Source organism: Lolium perenne, chromosome 2 (assembly GCF_019359855.2).
Source record: "Lolium perenne isolate Kyuss_39 chromosome 2, Kyuss_2.0, whole genome shotgun sequence".
Taxonomy (NCBI): Eukaryota; Viridiplantae; Streptophyta; class Magnoliopsida; order Poales; family Poaceae; genus Lolium; species Lolium perenne.
Window position 1 is genome coordinate 176,678,850 of NC_067245.2, and position 15,794 is coordinate 176,694,643.

The window sequence follows — 15,794 nt, forward strand, 5'->3', positions numbered from 1 at the left end:
TATTATGATTAATTATTTGTTTTAGATACATATAGCTTTTTAGATAAAAGTCACTTATCACTAGTGGAAAAAGGGCCTTTGGTCGCGGTTGCGCAACCGTGACCAATTAAGCGTGACTAAAGCCCCCCCCCCCCCTTTAGTCGTGGTTCCTTACGAACCGCGACTAAAGGCACGTCCACGTGGCCACCAGCAGTCCGTCGGGGCGGAGGACCTTTAGTCGCGGTTCTCCTGGCCAACCGCGACAAAAGGCCGCCGCAGGTTTAGGGTTTTAGCCCCCCTAAACTTGTTTTCTTTTTAATTTGTATTGTTTTATTTTTTTTGTGTTTTATTTTAATTTTGAAGGAGTTTCACATATTCTACGGTACTACATACATGCATATGAATGTACAATTTCAAACAAATTTGAAATTAGAACCAAAAAGAATTCAAGAGGAATGTACAATATATATTCAATATCATCGGATGACCATATACAATTTTGAACAAGTTTCCATACATAATTTAATGCATATGAAGTTCTACGTCCTCTACATAGTGTTCTCCTTTAGGATCGATGACTTCCCTCGTGAACCATCCAGCTAGTTCCTCTTGAAGTGGTCGGAAGCGAGCTTCTGGACTAAGCATCTTCCGGAGGTTATTCCTCTTCTCATTGTTATCACTCGGAACCCGCTCAGAGGTGTATTTCCGGATCATCTCACAGACATAGTATCCACATAGATTGGTCCCCGCTGGCTGATATCGCCACCATTCTTAGCCATTGACCACGTGAAATGTAGCTCTTTTTTAAATCACCGACCCTTTCATCTGAGAACCGTCTCCAAACCCTACGAGGCAAAGAACATTAAATGAACAAGAGAGTTATTAGTTACTTGATATTAGGAAATGAACGAAATAGGCCGATCGATATAGAGTGCAAATGAATGAAAATAATTACTTCTGCAGCATTCTTCTCATGTCGCCCCAAAGCTTTGCATCCAGAGTCAGAGAGTCGTGGACGAGACATGTGGAGGTGTCAAATTTAATTACTAGCAGAATCCAGTGGAACCTGCGGACACGATACATGCACAGTCATGCATAACTCATCGATTAGCCGGCCACATACCATGCATGGAGTAAACAAAAGAGAATGTGCTCAAGACAGAAACACTCACCCAAAATGGTAAGGAAATAGAATATCACTTTTGAGTTCCTGCTTTGTAAGAAACTTCCACAGGTCTTCCTCCACGTCGGCGGGGTGATGCTCTAACACATATCCATTAACGATGTGTGGGTCAATGAACCCAACATCATGGATGTTCCTTACTTTGCATTCCTTAATCTTCATTCTGCATATATAATAGCGTACACAACAATATAGTTAGGACATATATATAGTGCAGGCAATATGAACGAGATGGGGTAGAAATAAATCACTTACAGAACGTAGAAACTGATGATAGATTTGTCGAGCTCGCGCAGATTGAAAAGCTGGAACAATTCACTCAGCTGAATTTGTACATAGTAATGTTTGAAGTGATGCTCATATCTAACTTCCGCATAAGTATATTCTTTGGCGTTTTTATTTTTTATGTAACCCTTGTACCATTTCAGCAGACTTGTCATTTGTGGAGGTAGATCCTCTTCCTGCGCAGGCTCGACGAGAGGCCCATTCGGCACATATGTAATTACTACCTCCTTCACTGGCGCCTCATCAAGGCCTAACAGTTCACGAAGAGTCATACCTAAGTTGGCCGCTTGTTCTCTGGCACTCGTTACAGTCAATCCCTGTGCTACCGCAGCTGCTATGATATCGGGGGCATCCGGACCGGCGGCTTTCACTATGAGCGGGGAAATTGATTGTTTACTTTGTTCCCCGAGCTGGGCAACTCGTTTCCCGCTTTTTTTTACTTGCTAATTCTTTCTCGGCCTCCTCCAAGGCTTTCTTCTCCTACTTCTCCGCCCGCTCTTTCTTCTCCTTCAACACGAGTGCCTGCCTACGAAGTTCAGGTGCATAGTCGTCAGGCAGATTCTTCGCGGCTTGGGACGGTGTGCTCAAAAATGACTTAGCCCACTTCTTTTGCTCATCAGAAAATACTGGCTTGGGCTTGGGCTCTCTTTTCTTCTTGCAGTCCGCCTTCCATTTCTCATAATCAGCAGCCGCGGCCGCGTCGACTTCCTCGGCACTACGTTCCCAAGGCCTCGTGGGGAGAGGCTTCAGTGATGGCTCCGGTACCTTTGTTATCTTAGGTACATAAGGGTCCAGGTTAATACTCCAGGACTGCTTCTGCTTCTTCGCCGGAGGTGGATTGGGGGGCGGCGTCTGCTTACCCGCCCGGGGCGGACTGGGGGGCGGCGGCTGCTTACCCGCCGGAGGTGAATTGGGGGGCGGCGTTGGCTGACGTGAAGGAGGTGTCGGTGAAGCACCACCACCACCGCCACCGCCACCACCACCGTAGGGGGGTGGACTTGTTGGCCTTGGCGCCTCGCCTGGAAACTTGATAAACTTCTTTTGCCATAGAATGAACTGGCGCTTGACATCTCCAAGTCTTCTCGCCCCTTCAGGTGTAGCAATGTCAATCTCCAGGTCCTCAAACCCTTGGACTATGTCCTCCACCGTGACATGAGCATAGCCATCTTGAATGGGGTTGTTGTGGTGGAGTGCTCCAGGTAAACATGGTAAAGCACTGTCGATGGCTACCTTCATGGACATGTTCCCCATTGGATAATACAGATGACATTCTTTCATCTCCTTTACATCGTCCACGGGGTAGCGAGGAGGCTCCGGTGCAGTAATTTCGATCACCGAAGGCTCCGGTGCAGTAATATCGATCGTCGGTGCATGTGCACTAGCGGTCGGGGCCTCCGTGGAAGCCACGCTGCTTCTCCGCTGCTGGCTTCCGAGATCCGCTGGATGATCTGCATGCGTCCCAGCTGCCGATCTTTCTTGTACTAGTATATTCACGGTTTTCTTCATCTCATCGATTTCCGATGCCAACCGCGCCACAACATCTGCATCCCGATCCATCTTTCTCTTACGGCTTCTGTAACCGTACGGGTCATCGTTCTGGGAGAACCCTATTTTCCACGGAATGTTCCCCATGCCTCCTACACGTCCTCCGTGTTCAGGATTCCCGAGGGCTTTTGTCAGCGCGTCGTTCTCTCTGTTGAACTTGATCTTCCCCTCTTGAGCATCCCTCATTGCGTCAATAAGGGCTTGGGTGGGTTTAAACATTTTGTCCCGGTGGGTACACTCCCCTGTCTCCGGGTGTAGCGTTCCCCCATGCCCGTACCACCAGCTTTTGGCCCTTGGGTCCCATCCCTCCGTACCTGGACGGATTCCTCGCGCCCTCAGCTCGTTCTCCATCTTCTCCCACCTAGGCTCCCAAAGGTGATACCCTCCTGGCCCCATAATATGATTGTACTCCTTCTTAGCCGCATTTTCCTTATTTTTTTCGATATTTCAATGAACTGCTCTGATTTCTTTTGCTTCACAAATTCTGGCCAATCATGTTTCAGTTTCTCATATTGTCCTTTGAAATCCGGAGTCTCGTTCTTGTTGACATAGTCACGGGCTAGATTTTGCTTGAATTTCCGGAATGCGGCGGCCATCTTATGAAGAGCGAACTGTTTGACTAGCCTCCTCCTCTCCTTGTTTTCCTCAATCTTGTTACCCTCCTCATCGAATTTGTTTTATTCCGGAGGTAGAACGAAATGTTGCATAAGCTTTTTCAAGCAATCTTTTTTTGTTCTCTTCTCGACAAAAGTGAAACCAAGACGTGCCTTCTTTGGCTCATTCCACTCATGGACGGTGATCGAGACGTTGTCTCTAACAACGGCTCTGCATTGGTTGATAAACTTGGTGGCATTCTTGTGGGGCTCTAGCGGCTTGCCGGTTGCACTGACAACCTCGATGGTATAAGTTTCTCCTTGTTTCAGCGTCTTGGTTGCGCCACGCTTTGACGACGTACTCGATTGTTTCGATGATCCGGCCGAGGGCTAAAATAAGAAAGAGAGTCGCGCGCGTTAGTACACACATATTTATTCAAATCAGTAAGTTTGTATCACCAGAGGCTCAATGTATATATATACCTCGGCGCCGGAGGTAGTTGCTACTTCCAATTGAAGATCATTGTTTATCGACGTTTCTTCGTCATCATCTTGCTGACGGCCTTCATCTTGACCGTCAAGGTTCAGATAAGAAGAGATATCCCCTTCTTCATCTTGTTTGGTCGGCACATAAAGAATATCGCCGTTTATGAGGCCCATTATATGTTCTTCAGCTTCCGGATCATAGTTGGCCATAATCGGGTCAGCTCTATCGTCCGCCATATATCAGTCCTGAAAACATGTAGTAAAAACAAATTAATTAAGTGAAGAAGGGGGGCGGTGGCGGTGGCGAAAGGGCGGTGGCAAAAGGAGAGAAGGCGGTGGCGGTGGCGAAAGGGGGGACGCGTATTAGATGTGTATATGCGGACTGGGTGATCGGCGCGGCCTTCCGCGCCGGTATAAATAGGGACCACAACCCCAACGCCGGGGGTCGAAAGCGAAGCAGGAGGAGGCGGAGCGAGGGTACTACGTAGGAGGGGGCGAGGAAGGGGTGGGAGAGGGTGTCGTCGCGGAAGAGCGCGAGACGGGGCGGCAGACGACGGCGTCACGAAGAGGGACACGGAGGAGGACGTTGTTGAGTGCGTTGTTTTTGCTTGTGTACGGTTCACGAATGCGCGACGACTGTGCGGGGAGTTGTGGACAGGTTAATTTTTGTTAAGTAGTTAAAATTAACAAGCTAGAACAAAAAAAACTTCTAAGTTAAAAAAAATTTAGTTAATTTTTATTACAATTTTAGTTACAATTTTTTTAAATTAAAACTTCTAAGTTAAAAAAATTTAGTTAGTTTTTATTACAATTTTAGTTACAATTTTTTAAAATTAAAACTTCTAAGTTAAAAAATTTTAAGTTAACTTTTTGTTTTTGTAAAAAAAAAAGAGAGAGGGGCGCTGGCATGCCCCTCCTCTGTGTACTGGTGCCGGGGCAGCACGCCGGCACGACGGCCCCGGCGATCGAAGGGGAGCCGACCGGGCTCTCGTACGGGCCGTCGGGCGTGCGCGGCGATATACGCGGGGGCCGGCCGGTGGCGGTGTCTCTCGGGTTGTGCGCGCGGCGGCGGCCGGCGTCTCGTTGTGCGCACGGCGGCGGCCGGGCCGCACGTGGGAGCTCGGCGTCTTACGGCGGCGGCGGAGGAGCTTCGGCGGTTCGTCGGCAGGGGAGAAGATGGCGGCGGGCGCGGCGGCGGTTCGTCGCCGGCGCGGCAGCTCGACGGCGTCGTCTGCGAAGTCGATCGGCGCGGGCGTCTCTGCGTCTGCGAAGAAGATGAAGTGAAACCGCCGAGGCGGGCGGGCGCCTATTTATAAAAAACAACCTTTAGTCGCGGTTGGTCTCACCAACCGCGACTAAAAGTACTTTTAGTCGCGGTTGGCCAGACCAACCGCGACTAAAGGGTTTTTTTGGGGAAATTTCGTTCCCACGCCGAAGAACCCTTTAGTCGCGGTTGGCGTGGCCAACCGCGACTAAAGGTGATTTTCCAAATTCTTTTGATTCTAAAAACTGAAAAATACAAATAATATATCAAAAAATTCAGAAAAATAAAACTAATTCATTTCAAAATCAGAAAATACAAATAATATATCAAAAAAATCAGAAAAATAAAACTAATTCATTTAAAAATCTTAAAAATACAAATAATATATCAAAAAATAAAGAAAAAGAAAACTAATTTATTTAAAAATCTTAAAAATACAAATAATATATCAAAAAATTCAGAAAAAATAAAACTAATTCATTTCAAAATCTGAAAAATACAAATAATATATCAAAAAAACAGAAAAATAAAACTAATTCAATTAAAAATATTAAAAATACAAATAATATATCAAAAAATTAAGAAAAATAAAACTAATTCATTTAAAAATCTTAAAAATACAAATAATATATCAAAAAATTCAGAAAATAAAACTAATTCATTTCAAAATCGAGCAGTGCGTCCACCCACGCACGCGTTCTTATCCTGCCGACAGCTTTAGTCACGGTTGCACCCTCCAGCCGGGACTAAAGCTTACCCAAACATCCTTATCCCACCGACAGTTTTCATAGATGACACAAAAACCACCTTTAGTCCCGGTTGCACCCACTAGCGGGGACTAAAGCTTACCCATAGGTCCTTATCCCACCGACAGTTTTATAAGATGATACAAAACCACCTTTAGTCCCGGTTGCACCCACCAGCCGGGACTAAAGATTAGATGACCAGCTCTGGATTCGTCTTCTTCCCGCCATTTCTTCCCTGTCTTCCCGCCAATTTCTTCCCGCCTCTTTCTTCCCGCCACTTTCTTCCCGCCTCTTTCTTCCCGCCACTTTCTTCCCGCCTCTTTCTTCCCGCCACTTTCTTCCCGCTCCCATTTTCCCGCCATTTCTCACTACATATATGTAGCCCGGCTTGGCCAGCATTATCACATCTCTACAATCTCTCATCACTCTCTCATGGCTTCCACCGCACCCACTCTAACCTACCAGCAGGTGGAGGAGCTTTGCGCCTCGAACTACCCTTGCCCACCGGGCTACCGCGTCCCCGCCGGCTGGAGCCTAAGCGCCGGCGGCGTGCCGGTCCCTCCCATCCCTCAGGGTACTGCGCGTCGGGCGGCCATCACGAACCACTACTACCTCGATCTCACGCCAGAGCAGCGGATGAATCCCCGCTGGCATCCCGATAACCAGCATACTTGGGACGCCTTCTTCATCAATCGTCGTGAGAGGGCGCTCGCCAGGTATGAGGAGGACGGTCTGCCTCCTGGGAACTTCCACGAGGTCGGCCGTCGGCTATGGTGGTACGGCCGGACTCTGCAGAGCGTCATGGACTACATCACGGCCGGCGATATCCCCCGCCTGTGCTACCCTCAGTTCGAGCCACGAGCGCCGCCCGACGACAGCGACGACAGCAGCGACGACGACGGCGGCAACTTAGAAGGCGACGACTACCAGTACAACGGCGGCGGCTATGAAGACTACGAGTATGCATATTATACGCCTAGGCAGGAGTATGACTAAATCACTCCAAATTTCATGTATCATCAGTGTGGTTTCTCGAATCATTCGAAAATGGACACCAAACACATCACGGGTAATATAATTCACATGATCCATTCAATAAAGTTTGGTACAATAAATTATTACACATCATTTCTTCCCTTGTGTCCCTGCTTGCTTACGATTGTGCCGTATCCATGGAGCATCCTCATCATTTAACTTAATGCTTGGGTCGGTGTTCACTTTGAAGGGCGGAATTTCAGAAAACATATTATAATCTTCTGACATGTCTGTCTTGTCCTCCACTCCCACGATGTTTCTTTTCCCTGAAAGAACAATATGGCGCTTTGGATCATCGCATGATGTATTGATCGTTTTCTTATCTTTCCGTTTCCTCGGTTTGCTACTCATGTCCTTCACATAGAAAACCTGAGCGACATCTTTCGCTAGGACGAATGGTTCGTCAAGGTAACCAAGATTGTTGAAATCCACCATTATCATTCCGTATTGCTGGTCCACCTTTACCCCACCTCCTGTTAGCTTGAACCATTTGCACCGGAACAAAGGGACCTTAAAGGAGGGTCCATAGTCAAGTTCCCATATCTCCTCTATGTAACCATAATATGTGACCGTTTCTCCATTCTCGGTTGTTGCATCAAAGCGGACACCACTGTTTTGGTTGGTGCTCTTTTTATCTTGGGCGATCGTGTAAAATGTATTCCCATTTATCTCGTACCCTTGGAAAGTCGTTATAGTCGAAGATGGTGTCTTGGCCAACATGTACAGCTGATCTACAACATCATTGTCATCCATTAAATGTTTTCTCAACCAACTGCCGAAAGTCTCCATGTGGGCCTTCCTAATCCAGGATTCAGGCTTCCCCAAGTTGTCCGAGCGTAAAATATTCCTGTGTTTCTCAAAGTACGGAGCCACCAAGCTGGAATTGGTCAGAACTGTGTGGTGTGCTTCAGTCATAGAATGGCCGTCCATACATATCGTTGATTTCCTTCCGATCGTGCCTTTTCCACTTAGTCTCCCCTCGTGCCGCGATCGAGGAAGACCAATCGGCTTAAGGTCAGGAACAAAGTCAACACAAAACTCAATTACCTCCTCATTTCCATAGCCCTTGGCGATGCTTCCTTCTGGCCTAGCACGGTTACGAACATATTTCTTTAATACTCCCATGAACCTCTCGAAGGGGAACATATTGTGTAGAAATACAGGGCCGAGAATGGAAATCTCTTCGACTAGGTGAACCAGGAGGTGCGTCATAATATTGAAGAAGGATGGCGGGAACACCAGCTCGAAACTGACAAGACATTGGACCACATCATTCTGTAACCGTGGTAGAATTTCTGGATTGATTACCTCCTGAGAGATTGCATTGAGGAATGCACATAGCTTCACAATGGCTACTCGAACATTTTCTGGCAGGAGCCCCCTCAAAGCAATCGGAAGCAATTGCATCATAATCACGTGGCAGTCGTGAGACTTCAGGTTTTGGAACTTTTTCTCCGCCATGTTTATTATTCCCTTTATATTGGACGAGAATCCAGACGGGACCTTCAAAAAAGATGACCTTCTCTTCTTTGGTCAGAGCGTAGCTGGCACGACCTTGAAACCATTCCGGATGCCGGTCATCAGGGTCTTTCAAACGTTGCTGGTCCTGCCGTGCTTCCTTTGTATCATTTGTCTTCCCATACACGCCCAAGAAGCTTAGGAGGTTCACGCAAATATTCTTCGTAACATGCATCACGTCGATTGCAGAGCGGACATCTAGGACTTTCCAATATTCTAGCTCCCAGAATATAGATTTCTTCTTGCACATGGCTGCGTGCCCGTCAGCTCCCTTCGGAACTGATTGTCCGCCAGGACCCTTTCCAAAGATGACTTTCAAATCCTTGACCATATCAAATACCTCAGCACCAGTGCGTTCCGCAGGCTTCGGCCGGTGATCTGCCTTGCCGTTGTAATGCTTGCCTTTCTTTCTTACTGGATGAATTTTCGGAAGAAATCGACGATGCCCAAGGTACACGTTCTTCTTACAATTTGGCAAATGTACACTTTCAGTCTCATGTAAGCAGTGCGTGCATGCATTGTATCCCTTATTTGACAGTCCCGAAAGGTTACTAAGAGCAGGCCAATCGTTGATGGTTACGAAAAGCAACGCTCGTAGGTCAAATTCCTCTTCTTTGTGCTCATCCCACACACGGACACCAGGTCTGCCCCACAACTGTAAAAGTTCATCAACTAATGGCCTTAGGTACACATCGATGTCGTTGCCGGGTTGCTTCGGACCTTGGATGAGCACTGGCATCATAATGAACTTCCGCTTCATGCACAACCAAGGAGAAAGGTTGTAGATGCATAGAGTCACGGGCCAGGTGCTATGGCTGGAGCTCTACTCGCCAAAAGGATTCATGCCATCTATACTTAGACCAAATCTTATGTTCCTTGCGTCAGCTGCAAAATCTTTGAACTCTCTTTCGATCTTTCTCCATTGCGTTCCATCTGCGGGGTGTCTCAACTCCCCGTCCGACTTACGGTCCTCTTTGTGCCATCGCAACAACTTGGCATGCTCTTTGTTCCTGAACAGACGTTTCAACCGTGGTATTATAGGAGCATACCACATCACCTTGGCTGGAATCCTCTTCCTGGGTTTCTCGCCCTCAACATCGTCACCAGGGTCATCGCCTCTGATCTTATAACGCAATGCAGTGCATACCGGACATTCATTCAAATTCTCGTATTCACCGCGGTAGAGGATGCAGTCGTTGATGCATGCATGTATCTTCAGAACCTCTAAACGTAGAGGGCATACAACCTTCTTTGCTTCGTACGTACTGGCGGGCAACTCGTTATTCTTTGGAAACATATTCTTCAACATTTTCAGCAAGTTTTCAAATGTCGAGTCAGCTACACCTGCCTGTGCCTTCCATTTCAGCAAATCCAGTGTGCAGCCCAGCTTTTTCAGACCATTATCGCATCCGGGGTACAGCGACTTTCTGTGATCCTCTAACATGCGATCCAAATTCTCCCTCTCCTTTTCAGTTTCGCAGCGTCTCCGTGCATCAGCAATGGTCCGAGCAAGATCATCAACGGGCTCATCACGTGCCTCTTCTTCACCTTCCCCTTCACGTTCCCCTTCACCTTCAGCATCCTCCATGAAAGTATCACCGAAATGATCAAGATAGTTTTCATCGATGAAATCATCCCCTTCTTCATCTTCTTCCATTATAACCCCTCTTTCTCCATGCTTGGTCCAACAATTATAGCTTGGCATGAAACCGTGCCGAAGCAGGTGCAGGTGAACTTCTCTTGAGGAAGAGTAACCCTTCTGATTCTTACAGTCAACACATGGACAGATAACAAAACCCTTCTGCTTGTTCGCATTAGCCACTACGAGGAAATCTTTCAAACCCGTAGTGAACTCGCCGGAGAGTCGGTTACCGTACATCCATTGCCGATTCATCTGCATTATTATAATATAAAATATATAATTAACCATCATGCATTTGTTAAACTAACTAGCTATAAACAATAGAAATTAAACAATGAACTACACACATGCATATTTTATCAATGACACATATGAAAGGTTCAAGTTGCTAACCGCGATCGAGGAGGAAAAAATAAATGAGGAAGCTCAAGTGTGGCTCCGACACTTCATATCATGTTTGTTTCATGCTCTTGTGGCATTTCATCAAACACTTTGTGTGCATAAGAGGAGCCAAAAGCAAACCTAACACCCCCTTGTGAAGTTTGTGAAGAGAAGTGGCACCAAATGGCTAAGTGCAGTGGGCTGAACGGTATATATGGGGTTGGGCTTTAGTCGCGGTTGGCCTGGCCAACCGCGACTAAAGGCCTTCGGGCACCTTTAGTCGCGGTTGACCTGGCCAACCGCGACTAAAGCCCCTCACGTGCACCAGCTGGCCACCGAGCGCCCTGGGCCCAGACCTTTTGGTCGCGGTTCGCCTCCCGAACCGCGACTAAAGACTCCATTAGTCGTGGTTCCTATAGTTTCGCGACTAATGGGGCTGGACGGAAGCCTCTTTTTCTACCAGTGCTTGCAACTATAAAAAGTCTCAGCTGCAACATCACTTGCAACTGTAAAATGTCTCACTTACAACCATACCTATAACCGGAGAAAAGTAAGTACTATCACAAATCATGACACGATCCAACTTGTAACTGACTTAATAAATAGAAATGAATAAACAGGTAAAATAAAGAGAACATGAGGATAACATTATCATATTTACTTATGAAGAAAAATAAATAGAGAAAAAAGTAAGAGAAATGGACATAATAAATTAACTGGACAGCTCGTACAATATAGCAATCGATGTAACAAAATATGACAAGAACTAGTCGTTATCACGTTGGAAGCCAAGTCTTGTATGAGCTGCAGTTCACGGTTCGATCCTTGCCTATTCCTAATATTTTCATCTCTCTCTATTACGTAATTGGGCCAACCAAAAGCTGTTCACAGCTCGTGAATAAACAAACAAACAAAATTCGTACGAATCTTCACGTAAAATCTAACGGTTATCGAATGTACTGAGCTCTCAGCTAGTTCTCAGTTTACTGAGAATTAACAAATACTATGTTATTAATAATTTTTTTCTATGTCTAGATTAGCAAATGCACACAATACGAAAATATTCATTATAATGATAAGTTGATAATTTTAATAGATATACTTTAAAACAATTTATATGCACTACATATTGTCAAGTAGGAAGTACGATATGCATTTGTTTTAGACAACTCTGTGTTGGGATGGACAAGTGGTGGTACTAAGTTCCAGTAGGAGTACAACATGGCATTGCTGTCCCACACTGGCACGGGAGACCCAGCTGACTAGGTGGCTAAACACCTCCACCTGCCTGCTCCATAACTTGGTGTCTGGAATAATAGCGGCGCTTCAAACTGTGCGTCACATGTATAGCAAAGAACGACGATACGATACCGGTATGGATGTATTGTAAGCTAGCCACAGTACAGCGAGTCAGCAACAGTGCTTGGGGAAGACAGAGCCTCACGTGTATAGCAGCGTGCGACGCCGGCCTGGGACAACTCGAGATCGATCGAGAGGGACTCGAGATCGCAGTAGAATACAGAGGCCATGCATGGGTCGTGTAGTATGTGTGCAGGTCGTGTCCGATCGGAGGGGAAAGGTAGCACTAGCAGTGCACTACCACTAGCCACACAGCCACACAGCCTAGCTTTGCCTTAGCTTTTGCATTGCACTACTGTTCATACACAGTTGTAGCTTTTACTATCTCTCTCTTCTTTCCAAGATAGAGACGGATTCGCATGCATCTACGTGCATGCAGTCAAGACGAGTCTGAGATTTCAGCTCACACACTCGCACCTTGGTTTTTTATACTCCCCGTCTTATTAAAAAAATGTCTTAACTTTAAACGAATTTTGACGTATTTACGACTAAAATGGATCTAGATACATCTAAATTTTGATAAAGTTGAGACATCATTTTGTAGATGGAGGAAGTATATGACCTTCGGCGCCAGCTAGGACGAAATCAAAGTTGAGGTGTAGTCGGCACCAAGTGCAATGGCGCTGAGGTACACGTCGGCATTTCAGGTTCATACAAGTTGGCGCTGAACCGAGGGTTGAATTTTGAAGTAGTTTCGTCGGAATTAGACAAGTCATCAGTTTTGGCAAACAAGTCAGATTTGTCAGAAGATACCGAACCTTCCAAATAACTCAAACAATGACTAGCAGAGGTGGTAATCGTAAATGCATGCGTTCCATTTCCAGCAAGAAGCCAACCCAAACAGTAAGAATTACACATTTCTTGTTTGAGAATTGGGATCGATTGGAGTGTACGGTGGCAATTGCATGCGTTCCATTTCCAGCACACATGCACGCCACGGACGCACGTGCACTCATGCATGGCGGGAAGGCAAGGCAAGGTGACCACTCGTCTCTCGCTGTGTCGCTCTGCCGTTTGCTTCCTTAACTTTGCCGCTCTCCGTCTCGTTTTGCTGCAGCAAAGCTGTGCAGTCTCCGAAAAGCTGGACATGTCGTGCACCAAGCTAGCTAGCAGGAATCCGCACGGCCGCATTGGTCCGACTCACATACACCAAGTCAATCACTTCTTCTCCTCACTATGCATGCATGCATCCGTCAGTCTTCCCTTCCTGCTCTTGCCATGTTTCGCACGAGCTTTCACTTCCCACCCTGCTTTCAGGTGTCTTAGTACTTTTTTCTTCGTCCAAAATGAGGCACGCACTACAGGAGAGCACAGATGTTCCGACAACCGCCGTATGTGCCGATGGCCAAATATCGAGCCGTCGGCACAAGAGTCTCCGGAGAGCGACGACAAGGATGGTCGTCAGCGTTAAACTGGCTATCGGTACAGGTCGGAGGTGCTGATGGCCACCGTCTGCACTGTTCTGGCCATCGGCACATGACCAGTCTAACCATCACCACAACATGTTTTTCTTATTTTTTTCACTTTAGACATGTGCCGACGGTATTACCGTCAGCATAGTTATTTTCTATTCCTCCACGTCAATCTTCGAAAAAAAGCATAACTAAAACATTCTAGTTGAGAAAATTAAGTATAATATGTCAAATTTTGCAGAAAAATAAGATCTATCTTAGAAAAATATCAAACGTGGAATATTTCAAATACCTAAACAAACCTTGTTAGAAATGAGTTATAATATTAGAGGTTTCATGGATTTCACACACGCCAAAAATGAAAATATGGTCGTTTGTGGGTTGGATTAGAAATCCGCGTCCAGAGTCTTGCTTCCCATCCTAGGGCCCACACACGTCCAAAATATGACATTGTTTTGGCAAACTATGTCATGCCGATGTCGTTTCCTACCTCATCTCCATTGAAATCCATAGAACTCCGGACGTGATAGCCCTTTTCGTGAAGGGTTTTTGAAAATAATTTATGTATCCCAATTTTGACAAACGAAATAGTTACTATGACATATAAAATAACGCCACACGGCTCCATGAGATTTTTTTTGACTATCGTTCAAATTGTCATCTGGCCAAAATAGGGCTCCCGGGACATGCAGTATGGCCGTACCGGGCGTGCGGGTGCACCTGTTCGCGAACAAACTAAATGGACAAAAGATAGCATATATAATGATGTGTCGAAGACCTAAAAACATTTTTCCCAGAATTTCTGGAGCGACAGATAGTTGATCCCTAGTTCAAATTTGGTCAGTTTCCAGTGGATTCTGCGGGTCATCGCCGGATGCCGCACGAGTTCCCAAAAAACTAGCGCGCTGCACATGGCATGTGATTGGTGGTGCGTAGGTGGTCTACTATCATCGCACGGAGGTTTCGCGTCATACTAAAATGCGCCCCACGCAGCTGGTTCACAAAAAAAACCCGTTTGGGCATGCTAAAAATGAAAATGGTCACTCGTGGATCGGATTAGAAATTCGCATCCGGGGTCTTGCTTCCTATCCTAGGACCCACACACGTGCCAATTATGACCTCATTTCGGCAAACTATGTCATGTCGAGGCCGTTTCCCACCTCATTTCTGATAAAGTCGGTCAGATTTAAACTAGGGGTACTTGATCTAATGCTTATGATTTTGGGTAAATTAACTTTGTAGGTTTAAAAGATGATATGGATGTCATATTTGTATTCCTATCATTTTTCTGATCAATTTAGACATATTATTTGCCAAATTTGCATTTACTGATATTAATTATTCCATGTTAAATAAGAAGACAAAAAATAAAATCATTTAATTGTTTTTCAAATTCTATATTATCATTATTTATATACATCCATTGTTCTTTACTTAAGTAATTGTTTAGAATTCAAAACGATAGAGGTATGGCATCACGATCAAAAGTTATTATGATTGATATGATAGTATTAACAACAAGGTGTCATTTCTTTCATGGAAGATCATCCGAAGAGAACCAAGAAGTTAAGCGTGCCGAGATGGGAATAGTGTGAGGATGGGTGACCAACTGGGAAGTTTGACCACAAGTGCAATTTGACCAAAGATTAGGTGTACTTTGTGTTAAAAGTGTCATTGTGAAAGATTAACAAGTTAAAAAGAAGAAGGAAAAAGGTGAAAAAAATAAAAAATTCAAATTTTTTAAAAATTCTATGCCGACGGTAAAGCCGTCAGCACAGAAAAATAAAAAAATGTTTGAATTTTTTCTTTCAAAAACATAATTTGATTTTTTAAAAATAAATTTGAAAATTTTGAAAAAACATAACTATGCCGAGGATAAAGCCGTCGGCACAGACTGCTATGTCAACGGCCAACTTACCTACCTCGACCAGAGCTTTCCCGACGACGGTGTGCCAACGGTGGCTGTCGGCACGGTGTTGTATCTTTCCAGTAGTGACGTACGGTCTTAATTTATTTTATTTATTTAACAAAGGGTGTTAAAAAAACTTAACAATTATAATAGAAATTGAAGCCCCAAACAAGCTAGCACAACATCACCAACTAACACAACGATAGGGAATTAAATGCGGCATTAGAAATCTCCAACGAGACGAAGCAAACGGACGCGGAGCGACCATTTGCGACTGCACAGTTGAAAAATGGACCTGCACCTAGTTCTAGCGTGGTGATGCATAGTGACAGGGCCCTCGTGGAGACGCAAACGCGGCCCAGTTATATGCGGCACGTTTGCGTCTCTACGGACGTTGCGCGTCCTCGTATTCTAACCTGGTCCCGCAGGTCAGGGATATCGAAATTAGCCGCACGGA

The 15,794-nt window shown here is 45.5% G+C and overlaps 1 pseudogene; it reads right to left on the reverse strand.

Annotated features, from left to right (window-relative positions):
• Window positions 1-7,151: 7,151 nt before the first annotated feature.
• Window positions 7,152-10,513, reverse strand: LOC139835236 (uncharacterized; annotated as a pseudogene).
• Window positions 10,514-15,794: the final 5,281 nt, after the last annotated feature.